The sequence below is a fragment of the Arachis ipaensis genome, chromosome B4 (genome assembly GCF_059453495.1).
Source record: "Arachis ipaensis isolate K30076 ecotype BB chromosome B4, ASM5945349v1, whole genome shotgun sequence".
Taxonomy (NCBI): Eukaryota; Viridiplantae; Streptophyta; class Magnoliopsida; order Fabales; family Fabaceae; genus Arachis; species Arachis ipaensis.
The window spans coordinates 113,905,783-113,921,805 of record NC_142439.1 but is presented as its reverse complement, the minus strand read 5'-3'; the positions used below and the strand labels follow the sequence as shown (position 1 = coordinate 113,921,805).

The following is a 16,023-nucleotide window of genomic DNA, read 5'->3' as shown; positions in this document are numbered from 1 at the left end:
CCACATTTTCGAAAATAACATAATCAATTAATGTTTTGATTAAAAAATTTGAAGTTTGTTACTTGCTTGTTAAGAAAGATTCAAACTTTATGTTCTAGAATCATATCTTGTGATTTCTTATGAATCAAGTCATTAATTGAGATTTTAAAAATCAAATCTTTTTCAAAACTAATTTCAATCATATCTTTTCAAAAATATCTTCTTATCTTATCTTTTTCAAAAATATCTTTTCAAAATATCTTTTCTAACTTCCTAACTTCCTATCTTTTCAAAATTTGTTTCAACTAACTAACTAACTTTTTGTTTGTTTCTTAACTTTTTCAAAACCACCTAACTAACTATCTCTCTCAATTTTCGAAAAGATCTCTCACCTTTTTCAAAATTTCTTTTTAATTTATTAATTATTTCAATTTTTAAAACTTAATTTTCGAAAATTACTAACAATTTTTCAAAAACCATTTTCAAAAATCACTAACTCCTTTTCAAAAATAATTTTCGAAAATTCCCTCCTTCTCTCTCATCCTATTCTATTTATTCATTCATTAACTAACATCTCTTCCTCACATCATCACCAAATTCGAACCCCCTCTTCTATCTGTGTTCGAATTTCTTCCTCTTTTCTTCTACTCACATAAGGGAACCTCTATACTGTGGTAAAGAGAATCCCTATTATTATTATTATCATTTTTCTGTCCATTCTTCCTTGTCATATGAGCAGGAGCAAGGATAAGAACATTCTTGTGGAAGCAGATCCAGAACCTGAAAGGACTCTGAAGAGAAAATTAAGAGAAGCTAAAATACAACAATCCAGAGATAACCTTTCAGAAATTTTCGAACAGGCAGAGGAGATGGCAGCCGAAAATAATAATAATGCAAGGAAGATGCTTGGTGACTTTACTGCACCTAATTCCAATTTACATGGAAGAAGCATCTCCATTCCTGCCATTGGAGCAAACAACTTTGAGCTGAAACCTCAATTAGTTTCTCTGATGCAGCAGAACTGCAAGTTTCATGGACTTCCATCTGAAGATCCTTTTCAGTTCTTAACTGAATTCTTGCAGATATGTGATACTGTTAAGACTAATGGAATAGATCCTGAAGTCTACAGGCTCATGCTTTTCCCTTTTGCTGTAAGAGACAGAGCTAGATTATGGTTGGATTCTCAACCTAAAGACAGCCTGAACTCTTGGGATAAGCTGGTCACGGCTTTCTTAGCCAAGTATTTTCCTCCTCAAAAGCTGAGCAAGCTTAGAGCTGATGTTCAAACCTTCAGACAGAAAGAAGGTGAATCCCTCTATGAAGCTTGGGAAAGATACAAACAGTTGACCAAAAAGTGTCCTTCTGACATGCTTTCAGAATGGACCATCCTGGATATATTCTATGGTGGTCTATCTGAGCTATCTAAGATGTCATTGGATACCTCTGCAGGTGGATCCATTCACCTAAAGAAAACGCCTGCAGAAGCTCAAGAACTCATTGACATGGTTGCTAATAACCAGTTCATGTACACTTCTGAAAGGAATCCTGTAAGCAATGGGACGCCTATGAAGAAGGGAGTTCTTGAAGTTGATACTCTGAATGCCATATTGGCTCAGAACAAAATATTGACTCAGCAAGTCAATATAATTTCTCAGAGTCTGCATGGAATGCAAGCTGCATCCAACAGTACTCAAGAGGCATCTTCTGAAGAGGAAGCCTATGATCCTGAGAACCCTGCAATAGCAGAGGTAAATTATTTAGGTGAACCTTATGGAAACACCTATAACTCAACATGGAGAAATCATCCAAATTTCTCAAGGAAGGATCAAAAGCCCCAACAAGGCTTTAACAATGGTGGAAGAAACAGGTTTAGCAATAGCAAGCCTTTTCAATCATCAACTCAGCAATAGACAGAGAACTCTGAACAAAATGCTTCTAATTTAGCAAATCTAGTCTCTGATCTATCTAAGGCCACTGTAAGTTTCATGAATGAAACAAGGTCTTCCATTAGAAATCTGGAAGCACAAGTGGGCCAGCTGAGTAAAAGGATCACTGAAATCCCTCCTAGTACTCTCCCAAGCAATACAGAAGAGAACCCAAAAGGAGAGTGCAAGGCCATTGACATAAGCGCCATGGCCGAACCTGTGAGGAGAGGAAAGGACGTGAATCCCAAGGAGGAAGACCTCCTGGGACGTCCAGTGACCAATAAGGAGCTTCCCTCTGAGGAATCAAAGGACTCTGAGGCTCATCTAGAGACCATAGAGATTCCATTGAACCTCCTTATGCCCTTCATGAGCTCTGATGAGTATTCCTCTTCTGAAGAGAATGAGGATGTCACTGAAGAGCAAACTGCCAAGTTTCTTGGTGCAATCATGAAGCTGAATGCCAAATTATTTGGCATTGATGCTTGGGAAGTTGAACCTCCCTTGTTCATCAATGAACTAAGTGATCTGGATCAACTGACATTGCCTCAGAAGAGACAGGATCCTGGAAAGTTCATAATACCTTGTACCATAAGCAACATGATCTTTAAGGCTCTGTGTGACCTTGGTTCAGGAATAAACCTCATGCCCCTCTCTGTAATAGAGAAACTGGGAATCTATGAGGTGCAAGCTGCTAAAATCTCACTGGAGATGGCAGACAGCTCAAGAAAACAGGCTTATGGACAAGTAGTAGATGTATTAGTAATGGTTGAGGGCCTTTACATACCTGCTGATTTCATAGTCCTGGATACTGGAAAGGAAGAGGATGAATCCAACATCCTAGGAAGACCTTTCCTGGCCACAGCAAGAGCTGTGATTGATGTTGACAGAGGTGAAATATCCCTTCAATGGAATGAGAACTCCCTTGTATTCAAAACTCAAGGATCTCCCTCTGCAACCATGGAGAGAAAGCAGGAAAAGCTTCTCTCCAAGCAGAGTCAACCAGATCCCCCACAGTCAAACTCTAAGTTTGGTGTTGGAGAGTCTCAATAAAGCTCTGCACATCTGTGAGGCTCCATGAGAGCCCACTGTCAAGCTATTGACATTAAAGAAGCGCTTGTTGGGAGGCAACCCAATGTTTATTTATCTAACTATATTTTTCTTAGTTATGTGTCTTTATAGGTTCATGATCATGAGGAGTCAAAAAATAAATATAAAAATTGAAAACGGAATCAAAAACAGCAGAAGAAAAATCACACCCTGGAGGAGCATCTGTCTGGCGTTCAAACGCCAGAACAGAGCATAGTTCTGGCGCTGAACGCCCAGAATGGGAGCATCCTGGCGCTGAACGCCCAGAACAAGCATGGTTCTGGCGTTCAACGCCAGAAATGGCAGCAAAGGGGCGTTGAACGCCCAAAATGGGCACCAACCTGGCGCTGAATGCCCAGAGTTGTGTGCAAGGGCATTTTACATGCCTAAATTGGTGCAGGGATGTAAATGCCTTGACACCTCAGGATCTGTGGACCCCACAGGATCCCCACCTACCTCATCATCTCTCTTTCCATTCATGATCATACCTTCTGTTTTCCATTTACCACTCACATCCATACACCCACTACCTTCAAAAATTCAACATCTCTCTCCCACCCAATCCCACCCATATGGCCGAATACACACTCCCATCCATCTCCTCCATATCTTCTTCATTCTTTCTTCTTTTGCTCGAGGGCGAGCAACATTCTAAGTTTGGTGTGGTAAAAGCATAGCTTTTTTGTTTTTTCCATAACCATTGATGGCACCTAAGGCCAGATAAACCTCTAGAAAGAGGAAAGGGAAGACAAAAGCTTCCATCAAGGGTCTATAGCTCAGTGGTAGAACATTTGACTGCAAATCAAGAGATCCCTGAGATACCTCAGGGGATACATTTTCTTCCACACAATTATTGGAAGCAACTAAGGGTGGAACATCAAGAGCACTCCATCATCCTTCATGAAATCAGAGAAGATCTAAAAGCAATGAAGGAGGAGCAACAAAGACAAGGAAGAGACATAGAAGAGCTCAAGGACATCATTAGTTCCTCAAGAAGGAAACGCCACCATTACTAAGGTGGATTCATTCCTTGTTCTTATTTCTTCTGTTTTTCGTTTTCTATGTTATGTGCTTATCTGTGTTTGTGTCTTCATTACATGATCATTAGTAGTTAGTAACTATGTCTTAAAGTTATAAATGTCCTATGAATCCATCACCTCTCTTAAATGAAAAATGTTTTAATTCAAAAGAACAAGAAGTACATGAGTTTCGAATTTATCCTTGAACTTAGTTTAATTATATTGATGTGGTGACAATGCTTCTTGTTTTCTGAATGTATGCTTGAACAGTGCATATGTCTTTTGAAGTTGTTGTTTAAGAATGTTAAATATGTTGGCTCTTGAAAGAATGATGACTAGGAGACATGTTATTTGATAATCTGAAAAATCATAAAAATGATTCTTGAAGCAAGAAAAAGCAGCAAAGAACAAAGCTTGGTGAAAAAAAAAAAAGGCGAAAAAAAAATATAGAAAGAAAAAGAAAAAGCAAGCAGAAAAAGCCAAAGCTCTTAAAACCAAGAGGCAAGAGCAAAAAGCCAATAACCCTTAAAACCAAAAGGCAAGGGAAATAAAAAGGATCCCAAGGCTTTGAGCATCAGTGGATAGGAGGGCCTAAAGGAATAAAATCCTGGTCTAAGCGGCTAAACCAAGCTGTCCCTAACCATGTGCTTGTGGCGTGTAGGTGTCAAGTGAAAACTTGAGACTGAGCGGTTAAAGTCAAGGTCCAAAGCAAAAAAAGAGTGTGCTTAAGAACCCTGGACACCTCTAATTGGGGACTTTAGCAAAGCTGAGTCACAATCTGAAAAGGTTCACCCAATTATGTGTCTGTGGCATTTATGTATCCGGTGGTAATACTGGAAAACAAAGTGCTTAGGGCCACGGCCAAGACTCATAAAATAGCTGTGTTCAAGAATCATCATACTGAACTAGGAGAGTCAATAACACTATTCGAAATCTGAAGTTCCTATAGATGCCAATCATTCTGAACCTCAATGGATAAAGTGAGATGCCAAAACTATTCAAGAGGCAAAAAGCTATAAGTCCCGCTCATATGATTGAAGCTCTGTTTCATTGATAGTTTGGAATTTATAGTATATTCTATTCTTTTTATCCTATTTTGATTTTCAGTTGCTTGGGGACAAGCAACAATTTAAGTTTGGTGTTGTGATGAGCGGATAATTTATACGCTTTTTGACATTGTTTTTAGTATGTTTTTAGTAGGATCTAGTTACTTTTAGGGATGTTTTCATTAGTTTTTATGTTAAATTCACAATTCTGGACTTTACTATGAGTTTGTGTGTTTTTCTGTGATTTCAGGTATTTTCTGGCTGAAATTGAGGGACTTGAGCAGAAATCAGATTCAGAGGTTGAAAAAGGACTGCTGATGCTGTTGGATTCTGACCTCCCTGCACTCAAAGTGGATTTTCTAGAGCTACAGAACTCGAAATGGCACGCTTCCAATTGAGTTGGAAAGTAGACATCCAGGGCTTTCCAGCAATATATAATAGTCCATACTTTGGCCAAGAATTGACGACGTAAACTGGCGTTCAATGCCAGCCTTCTGCCCAAATCTGGCGTCCAGCGCCAGAAAAGGATCCAAAACCAGAGTTGAACGCCCAAACTGGCACAGAAACTGGCGTTCAACTCCACAAATGACCTCTGCACGTGCTACACTTAAGCTCAGCCCAAACACACACCAAGTGGGCCCCGGAAGTGGATTTATGCATCAATTACTTACTCATGTAAACCCTAGTGACTAGTTTATTATAAATAGGACCTTTTACTATTGTATTAGGTATCTTTTGATCATCTTAGGATCTTAGGACCATCTTTGAACGCATTGTTCTTAGACCATAGGGGCTGGCCATCTCGGCCATGCCTGGACCTTCACTTATGTATTTTCACACGGTAGAGTTTCTACACTCCATAGATTAAGGTGTGGAGCTCTGCTGTTCCTCAAAGATTAATGCAAAGTACTACTGTTTTCTATTCAATTCTTCTTATTTCGCTTCTAAGATATCCATTCGCACCCAAGAACGTGATGAAGGTGATGATTATGTGTGACGCTCATCATCCTTCTCCCTTATGAACGCGTGCCTGACAAACACTTCTGTTCTACATGAAATAAGCTAGAATGAGTATCTCTTAGATCTCCTAACCAGAATCTTTGTGGCGTAAGCTAGAATGATGGCGGCATTCAAGAGAATCCGGAAGGTCTAAACCTTGTCTGTGGTATTCCGAGTAGGATTCAATGATTGAATGACTATGACGAGCTCCTAACTCGCGATTGCAGGGCGTTAGTGACAGACGCAAAAGGATAGTAAATCCTATTCCAGCATGATCGAGAACCGACAGATGAATAGCCGTGCCGTGACAGGGTGCGTGAGCATATTATTCACTGAGAGGATAAGATGAAGCCATTGACAAGGGTGATGCCTCCAGACGATTAGCCGTGCCGTGACAGGGCATTGGATCATTTTCCCGAGAGATGACCGAAAGTAGCCATTGATAGTGGTGATGTATCACATAAAGCCAGCCATGGAAAGGAGTAAGACTGACTGGATGAAGATAGCAGGAAAGCAGAGGTTCAGAGGAACGAAAGCATCTCCATTCGCTTATCTGAAATTCCTATCAATGAATTACATAAGTGTCTCTATCCCTATTTTATTAATTAATATTCGAAAACACCATTATCACTTTATATCTGCCTGACTGAGATTTACAAGGTGACCATAGCTTGCTTCATACCAACAATCTTCGTGGGATTCGACCCTTACTCACGTAAGGTATTACTTGGACGACCCAGTGCACTTGCTGGTTAGTTGTATCGAAGTTGTGACAATTATGAATTAAGATTAGAGCACCAAGCTTTGGAGCCATTACCAGGATTTGTTCGAGCCTGGAGATCACAATTTCGTGCACCACAAAACCATGCAGAGATCACACTCCAATCAATAAAATTAATCAAAATCATTCGCATTGCCTATTTGACCAAAAAGTAAGGAAGCATGGTTGTTATGTACTTAGGAAAGAAAAGAGGTTAGTGGAAAGAGTTAGTTGTCAGATAACATAACAAACAAGATCCTTAGAACTTGAGAATTTTTAGAAGGATAAGAATAGACAAGTTCACAATCCAACTTCACAAATCATGCATTATGCCAAAATGAATGGCTTAAAGTATGTGTAGCCCACATAGTTAAGCAAATGAGATTCAATATGTCATCAAGGCATAAGCATAAACAATTGATGTAAGAAATAAGAAAAAATAATGTTCACAAAACAAGCATAGCAAGTTCTAACATCAATATGCTTTCCAACACTAAAATCACAATATTGGTATATAAATATGAGGTTTGTTCCTAATGCAACCCAACCAATTAAGCATAACATAGTGAACGAGATGAGTCACATAGGCTAAAATTTGTCAATCTTGTAGAATTAGGCAGACCTCAAGCAATTAAAGTTTTAAGACATTTTGGTCAATTAAAGGTGTAACACGTTCACTCAATGCAATTAGGTATAACAAGAGGAAAATAAGCATTGAATTCAAGAAGTTGACCAAAATTTTAATAAAAAGCTTTTAAGGCATTTGGACAAGCATTCAGTGCTTCCATTTCCTCGTTCGCCCAGTCTTCCACCATTGGGATAAGAGTTCTGCCTCCACTGAACACATGGCCTTCTTTAGAGGGCCTACCATTCTTCAAAGTTTTGTCGACAGGTTCTCCCTCTGTGTGTGGGTTTATGCGTGGCTCATGTGGTCGAGAGGATCCTCCGCTTGTAAACCCGCCTCTCATCGGCACCAGAAAAGCCAAACGGGATGAAGAATGTAGCTAGCAGTAGCAAACCCAAGCATAGCTCTAAATGGTTATTCAGTGTGAGAGTGCGTCACTTTGTCACTTATGCGACTTTTGTCTATGGGAATTTTAAAGATGTTTATAGGAATAAAAAAACATGCTTTTTATTCCTATATGGACTAGCAAACTTGTCTTAGCAGTCAAAGCGGGGCCAAAAAAATCTACTACAACTAGCTCTAAGCTAGATACCAGAAGGACACTTGACTGGAAGGGAAAATACCCTGTTAGTAGGACAAATAAAGACTTTTTGCAAAGAATCAACTGTTTTCGCACATAGGTAATTGGTGCACGAAATTGGAAATCACAATTCTTCACAAATTCGCAAAACTAACCAGCAAGTGCACTGGGTCGTCCAAGTAATACCTTACGTGAGTAAGGGTCGATCCCACGGAGATTATTGGCTTAAAGCAATCTATAGTTATCTTGTAACTCTTAGTCAGGAAGACAATAAAATAATTCACTTATTAAATTTGATTGCAAGGAATAAAAGGGCAGAACACAAATTATACTTGTATGCAATGATGGAGAATATGTTGGAGTTTTGGAGATGCTTTGTCTTCTGAAATTCTGCTTTCCTCTGTTTCTGATTCACGCACGCACGTCCTCCTATGGCAAGCTGTGTGTTGGTGGATCACCGTTGTCAATGGCTACCATCCATCCTTCCAGTGAAAAGGGTCCAGGTGCGCTGTCACCGCACGGCTAATCATCTGCAGGTTCTCAATCGTACTGGAATAGGATTTACTATCCTTTTGCGTCTGTCACTACGCCCAGCACTCACGAGTTTGAAGCTCGTCACAGTCATTCAATCCCTGAATCCTACTCAGAATACCACAGACAAGGTTTATACTTTCCGAATTCTCTTGAATGCTGCCATCAACCTAGCTTATGCCACGAAGATTCTGATTAAGAGATCTAAGAGATATTCATTCATTCTACGGTGGAACGTGAGTGGTTGTCAGGCACGCGTTCGTGGAGGAATGATGATGATTGTCACGTTCATCACATTCATATTGAAGTGCAAATGGATATCTTAGATAGGAACACGCATGTTTGAATGGAAAACAGAAATACTTGCATTAATTCATCGAGACACAGCAGAGCTCCTTACCCCCAACAATGGAGTTTAGAGACTCATGCCGTCAAAAGGTACAAAGTTCAGATCTAAAATGTCATGAGATACAAAATAAATCTCTAAAAGTTGTTTAAATACTAAACTAGTAACCTAGGTTTACAGAAAATGAGTAAACTATGATATATGGTGCAGAAATCCACTTCTGGGGCCCACTTGGTGTGTGCTGGGGCTGAGACTTAAGCTTCTCACGTGCATGGGCTGTTTTGGGCGTTCAACGCCAGGTTGTAACCTATTTCTGGCGTTGAACTCCAACTTGTAACTTGTTTCTGGCGCTGGACGCCAGACTGCAACATGGAACTGGCGTTGAACGCCAGTTTACGTCGTCTATCCTTGAGCAAAGTGTAACACCCTACCATACAGAGACTTATGCTTAAGTCATAATTCAGAGATGGCAAGGTATTACGACCTCTAAAAACAAAATTTTAGTACGTATAGTAGTATGAATGATTAATTATAACTAGGAGCCTTTATAGAAAAAGGGGTAAACAAAAACCGTAACTCGAACGCGCAACACTCCGATCGATAACGTAATGAACAAGGATAAGCCAACGCGAGATCATATATATAAAGAGTGTCAAAAACGGGAATATCAAGACTCAAAACCTGGCTGCGAAGATAACCGGTCCGAGCATAGCAATATATACATATAATAAAATAAGGAAAACCCCAAGGAAAACCCAAAGGGACACAATTACAGAAACCTATTCTCCAAAACCTCCCATAAGAGGAGTCATCACAGTTTGTATTATTTAATGGAGATAAGAGTATCTAAACAAGGTATATAACCCAAAACAGAATCCCGAGAACGAAGGATCTTCGCTAATCCAGAAGTCTCCAGCATGCCTCAACGAGAAGCCTCGCGTCCTGCATCTGAAAACCACAAAATCCGCATGGGTGAGAACAGAGGTTCCCAGCATGGTAACAGCTTCCACATATATAATACATAATAATAGAGGAAAGTCGAAGGCAATCCTAGAACTTTCTCCAGATAATATCAAAGCTTATAAACAAGCTAAACCGTAAGTGGCAAATGACTAAAGATTCTTCAATCTAACTAATACTTCCCTTTCCAATTCCTTCAGACCTCCCAACCACCAGCAGGAGTGTAATATAGCAAACACAGTTATATCAGACAAGAGATATACAAATAAGAACAATTAAGGCATTTAGACAAATAGCAAGTAATATGCAGTCAAATAGGCAATCTCAAACAATTCATATAGTATGCATATGATGAATGCCTGTCCCTAGTGGCTGATGATATCATCTGTCGGTTATAGAGCCAACCCGACAAGTCCTGGTAGCTAACCATTGGACTGTCCCTCTGTCGCGCATCCCCAACTCGAGTTATACTCGTCATAAACTTGATCATAATCATGATCCATATCCATCACCCTCACTGGTGAATATTTACGGGGGCGAGCTCATCCGGGTCTTTCACAGTGCCCGGCCACACTTACGACATAGGGTCAAAAGAGCTTCGAGTCTCAACCTGGAGCACGTGGTGGCTAGCCACTACTTCCTCCCAGGGAAACCCTCATCTCCAATGGTGGAAGTGCAAACATTCACAATTCATTCAACAGCATATATGCATTTATACTTAGCCATAATCATGGCTCCGCCGTAACACGACAATAATCTAGCTATCCGGCTCACGGTTAAATCCATAACCAGCCAATTTATTTACAATTACGGCCCTTCGGCCCATGGCATAACAAGCACTTCCACCGCCATCCTCCACATCTCACATAATCATCTTTGATCCTCATTGATCATTCATTTTTCCCTTGCTTCACTCGCAAGTTACCACATTCACTAGCTCTTTATCTCATAGCTAGGCATATCATAATGATTCAAGACATAAGTGGTGAGATCGGGGGCTTAGAAGTATAAAATTTGGCTTTTAAAACTCAAAAATCAACTTTGGGATGAAAACAGGGCCACGCGAACGCGCACTCCACGCGCACGCGTGGATGGCCTTAAAACTCATCGACGCGCAAGCGTCATACGCGCGAACGCGCGGATTGAAAATTAGCCAAACGACGCACAAGCGTCAGCCACGCGTGGGTGCTCTTGCGCCCCAGGCACAAAACTGGCACAACTCTGGCACAACTCTCTGGAAATTGGCTGGGCATTTGGTGCAGCGCATCGACGCGCTCGCGCACACCACGCGCACGCGTGGATAGTGCTTTCTCGAAGAACGGCGCATACGCGCCAAGTGCGCCTACGCGCGGAGGGTCATTCTGCTAAAAAATTTTCTAAGTTAAAAGCTGCAGAATTTACAGATTCAACCCCCAATCTTCCGACGGACATAACTTTCTCATTTTAAATCGTTTTTCACCCGTTCTTCGAATGACATGGACATCCCGGATCCAATTTCATTTATAAATAGATTTGGCACAAAGCAGAGATCTGTAGTCCAAGTTATGTCCCATCAAAGTATGCCCAAAAACCATATTTTCATACAAAACCATAAAGTGCCATTTTCAAAACAAGCCACTTTCAACTCTTTTCAAAATCAATCAAAACATGCCAATTTCATCCCTTTTCTTTGAAATCAATCAAAATGTACCAAAATCAACATCAAGCCATCCTCAACTCACACATTGACATTTTACCAAAATTCCCAAAACCACATCCAACCATTCTAACACTTCTCAATCAATGGCTAAAGGACAAACACAATTATCATGTCATACATCCTTCTCATCCCAATTTCCAATAATATCAATTTCCAATCAACCATCATTATACATAATCATCATCATACTCACCAACAATATGGTACCACCCATCAATTCAACCTCAATCATTCATCAAGCATATATCACAACATGCATTTTCTCATATATCACACAATCAAGGCATCAATATTCATAATCACATATATGATCACATCATATATCTCAACCATTCAACAACATCATCAATTCAATGCCTATCTTAGGGCCTCTAGCCTAAGTATTTCCTACCACATTACATATTAGATACGGGAAATCGAAACCATACTGGTATGCGAAATTGTTACTCAGGTTGTGAATTATTGTTCGAAATTGATTCCCTGGCGATGGCACCAAAAACGGATGCACAGAACCATGGTCTAAACATATCTTCACAACTTCGCATAACTAACCAGCAAGTGCACTGGGTCGTCCAAGTAATACCTTACGTGAGTAAGGGTCGATCCCACGGAGATTGTTGGTATGAAGCAAGCTATGGTCACCTTGTAAATCTCAGTCAGGCGGATATAAAATAGTTATGGAGTTTTCGAAATTAATTAATAAGTAAACATAGAATAGGGATAGAAACACTTATGTAATTCATTGGTGAGAATTTCAGATAAGCGTATAGAGATGCTTTCGTTCCTCTGAACCTCTGCTTTCCTGCTGCCTTCATCCAATCAATCTTACTCCTTTCCATGGCTGGCTTTATGCAAGGACATCACCATTGTCAGTGGCTACATCCCCTCCTCTTGTGAAAATGGTCCAAGATGCCCTGTCATGGCACGGCTAATCATCTGAGGTTCCCGATCATGCTGGAATAGGATTCACCCTCCTTTTGCGTCTGTCACTACGCCCAGCACTCGCGAGTTTGAAGCTCGTCACAGTCATTCAATCATTGAATCCTACTCGGAATACCACAGACAAGGTTTAGACTTTCCGGATTCTCTTGAATGCCGCCATCATTCTAGCTTACACCACAAAGATTCTGATTAAGAGATCTAAGAGATACTCATTCAATCTAAGGTAGAACGGAAGTGGTTGTCAGGCACGCGTTCATAAGGAATGATGATGATTGTCACGTTCATCACATTCAGGTTGAAGTGCAAATGGATATCTTAGAAGCGGAATAAGTTGAGTTGAATAGAAAAACAGTAGTACTTTGCATTAATCTTTGAGGAACAGTAGAGCTCCACACCTTAATCTATGGAGTGTAGAAACTCTACCGTTAAAAATACATAAGTGAAAGGTCCAGGCATGGCCGTGTGGCCAGCCCCCATGATCTAAGAACCAGGCGTCCAAAGATAAAACTCAGGATGTCTAATACAATAGTAAAAAGTTCTATTTATACTAAACTAGTTACTAGGGTTTACAGAAGTAAGTAATTGATGTATAAATCCACTTCCGGGGCCCACTTGGTGTGTGCTTGGGCTGAGCTTGAATGTTACACGTGCAGAGGCTCTTTCTGGAGTTGAACGCCAGGTTGTAACGTATTTCTGGCGTTCAACTCTGGTTTGTGACTTGTTTCTGGCGTTTAACTCCAGACAGCAGCGTAGAACTGGCGTTCAACGCCCTTTTACGTCATCTAAACTCGGCCAAAGTATAGACTATTATACATTTCTGGAAAGCCCTGGATGTCTACTTTCCAACGCAATTGGAAGCGCGCCATTTTGAGTTCTGTAGCTCCAGAAAATCCACTTTGAGTGCAGGGAGGCCAGAATCCAACAGCATCAGCAGTCCTTCTTCAACTTCTGAATCTGATTTTTGCTCAAGTCCCTCAATTTCAGCCAGAAAATACCTGAAATCAAAGAAAAACACACAAACTCATAGTAAAGTCCAGAAATGTGAATTTAACATAAAAACTAATGAAAACATCCCTAAAAGTAACTAGATCCTACTAAAAACATACTAAAAACAATGCCAAAAAGCGTACAAATTATCCACTCATCACATACATTAGCCGATTTCCCAAACTCAACCGGAGCACTTCCAAACTACTTGTCCACAAGCTCTCAAGGTATCAACACCTCCAAGAACAGATTTTATCACACAAAACCCTCTTCTAAGCTTTCCAAAATCACCAATCAAGCTCCAATATTCACATATACACAACCTAAGCCACAATCATCATACCCATACACAACATCTCAATACCCAAACCACATAGAACAACAAATTATACTAGGGTTGAGAATCTTACCACACCCAAGGTCCAAGGAGACAAGATTAACCTTCTCCTTTAAGAGAGTTGGGTCCTATAACATCAAAGAACCCAAAATCTCAACATTTTTGCTCATGAAACTCGAAATCAAGGGCTGGAATTTCGAACAGTAAAACATAGCTTACCTCAAAATTGATTGTATGGGTTTTGTAGAGCTCTCCGCGGTGAATGCGTGGCCACAAACGGAGCGGCAATTGGAGCTCTAGATCAAAAGTTATGGTAGTTTGAAGATCAACTAAGGGAGAGAACTTGAGAGAGTGTTCTTCCTCCCTCCATCTTAATTTTCAGCGTGTGTTTGTGTGTTGTGAGGAGAGAGAGTGCTGAAAACTAGGATTTTGGTTTAGTTTAGTTGGGCCAAGGGCCCACTTTGGGTCCGGTTGGACCGGTTTGGCCCGTTCGGTCCAATCTTGGTCCGATTTCTATAAAATTGGTACCGAAATTCTCGTCTCAATCTCCTCTATCACATTTAGCCATAAAAATAACAGTTTTAGCTGTCTAGAATAAATTCTCATTTATGGGTTAATTAGTCGTTAATTAACTGGGTTTTACATTCTACCCACCTAATTGGGAATTTTGCCCACAAAATTCAAATCAAATTACCTGAGAATAAGTGTGGATAATCCGTACGCATCTCCGACTCAAGTTCCCAAGTGTGTTCCTCAACACCGCCTCGACTCCAAGCTACTTTGACTAATGAAACCTCTTTTCCACGCAACCGTTTGATACTAGTATCATCAATTTTAACTGGAGCCACTGGAAGCGTCAAATATTCTCTCAACTGAACCGATTCAGGTTCTAACACATGGCTAACATCAGGAGTATACTTACGAAGCTGCGACACGTGAAACACGTCGTGCAGGTTCGAAAGATGAGGTGGTAGAGCCATTCGATACGCCACCGGTCCAACCCTCTCCAGGATCTGAAATGGACCAATGTATCGAGGATTCAACTTCTTCGCTTTAATCGCCCTACCTACCCCTGTGGTCGGAGTAACTTTAAGGAAAACATGATCTCCTTCCTCAAATTCCAAGGGCTTCCGCCTCTGATCGGCGTAACTCTTTTGGCGACTCTGCGCCGTAAGCATCCTATCTCGGATTTTCTTGACTTGTTCAGTGGTCTCAGCTATCATTTCCGGCCCCAACAAGCCTTTCTCTCCAGCTTCATACCAACATAGCGGAGATTGACATTTTCTCCCATACAATGCCTCATACGGAGCCATTCCGATGCTCGCATGGTAACTATTATTGTATGCAAATTCCACTAACGGCATATACCGATCCAAACTCGCCGGTTGGTCCAAAACACAAGCTCTCAACATATCCTCTAGTGTTTGGATCGTCCTCTCGGATTGACCATCTGTTTGAGGATGGTAAGCTGTACTCAAGCTTAATCGGGTTCCAAAAGCTTTCTGAAATGCACCCCAGAACCTCGAAGTGAAATGAGGATCCCTGTCAGAGATTATAGTAGCAGGTACACCATGGAGTCTCACAATCTCCTTTATGTATAACCGAGCTAGCTCCTCAAGGGTGTAACTCATCCGAATGGGCAAAAAGTGAGCTGACTTCGTTAGTCGGTCCACAATCACCCAGATAGCATCAAAACCAGTCCTAGTCCTTGGCAATCCCGACACAAAGTCCATTGCAATACTTTCCCACTTCCATTGCGGAACCTCTAAAGGTTGCAACATCTCGGAAGGCCTTTGATGTTCAATCTTTACCTTTTGACAAGTTAAGCACTTTGAAACATATTCCGCCATATCATTCTTCATACCTGGCCACCAAAACATCGCCTTTAAATCATGGTACATCTTAGTACTTCCCGGGTGAATGGAGAATCCGCTTTTGTGTGCCTCCTTTAAGATATCTTGCCTCAAAGTACCAACATCCGGCACAATGATTCTACCCTTGAATCTCCATAACCCATCTTTTTCTTCCGACACTCTCTACTGTTTTCCTTGCTCGATAGCCGGTAACACCTTCCATAACGCTTCATCATTTTCATGAGCCTTTAGGAGTTCGGACTTAAAGTCACTCGAGATTTCTAGTCGGCTCAAACACAAGGTTCCAGATACTTCTCGAACACCAATTTTTAGACTCTCGAATCCCTTG

The 16,023-nt window shown here is 40.8% G+C and overlaps 1 non-coding gene across 1 annotated transcript; it reads right to left on the bottom strand.

The window, feature by feature from the left end:
- Nucleotides 1-1,244: 1,244 nt before the first annotated feature.
- LOC148568837 (small nucleolar RNA R71) lies at nt 1,245-1,352 on the bottom strand. Its single transcript, XR_015881864.1, has one exon. It is a non-coding gene; the product is annotated as a small nucleolar RNA R71 (small nucleolar RNA).
- Nucleotides 1,353-16,023: the final 14,671 nt, after the last annotated feature.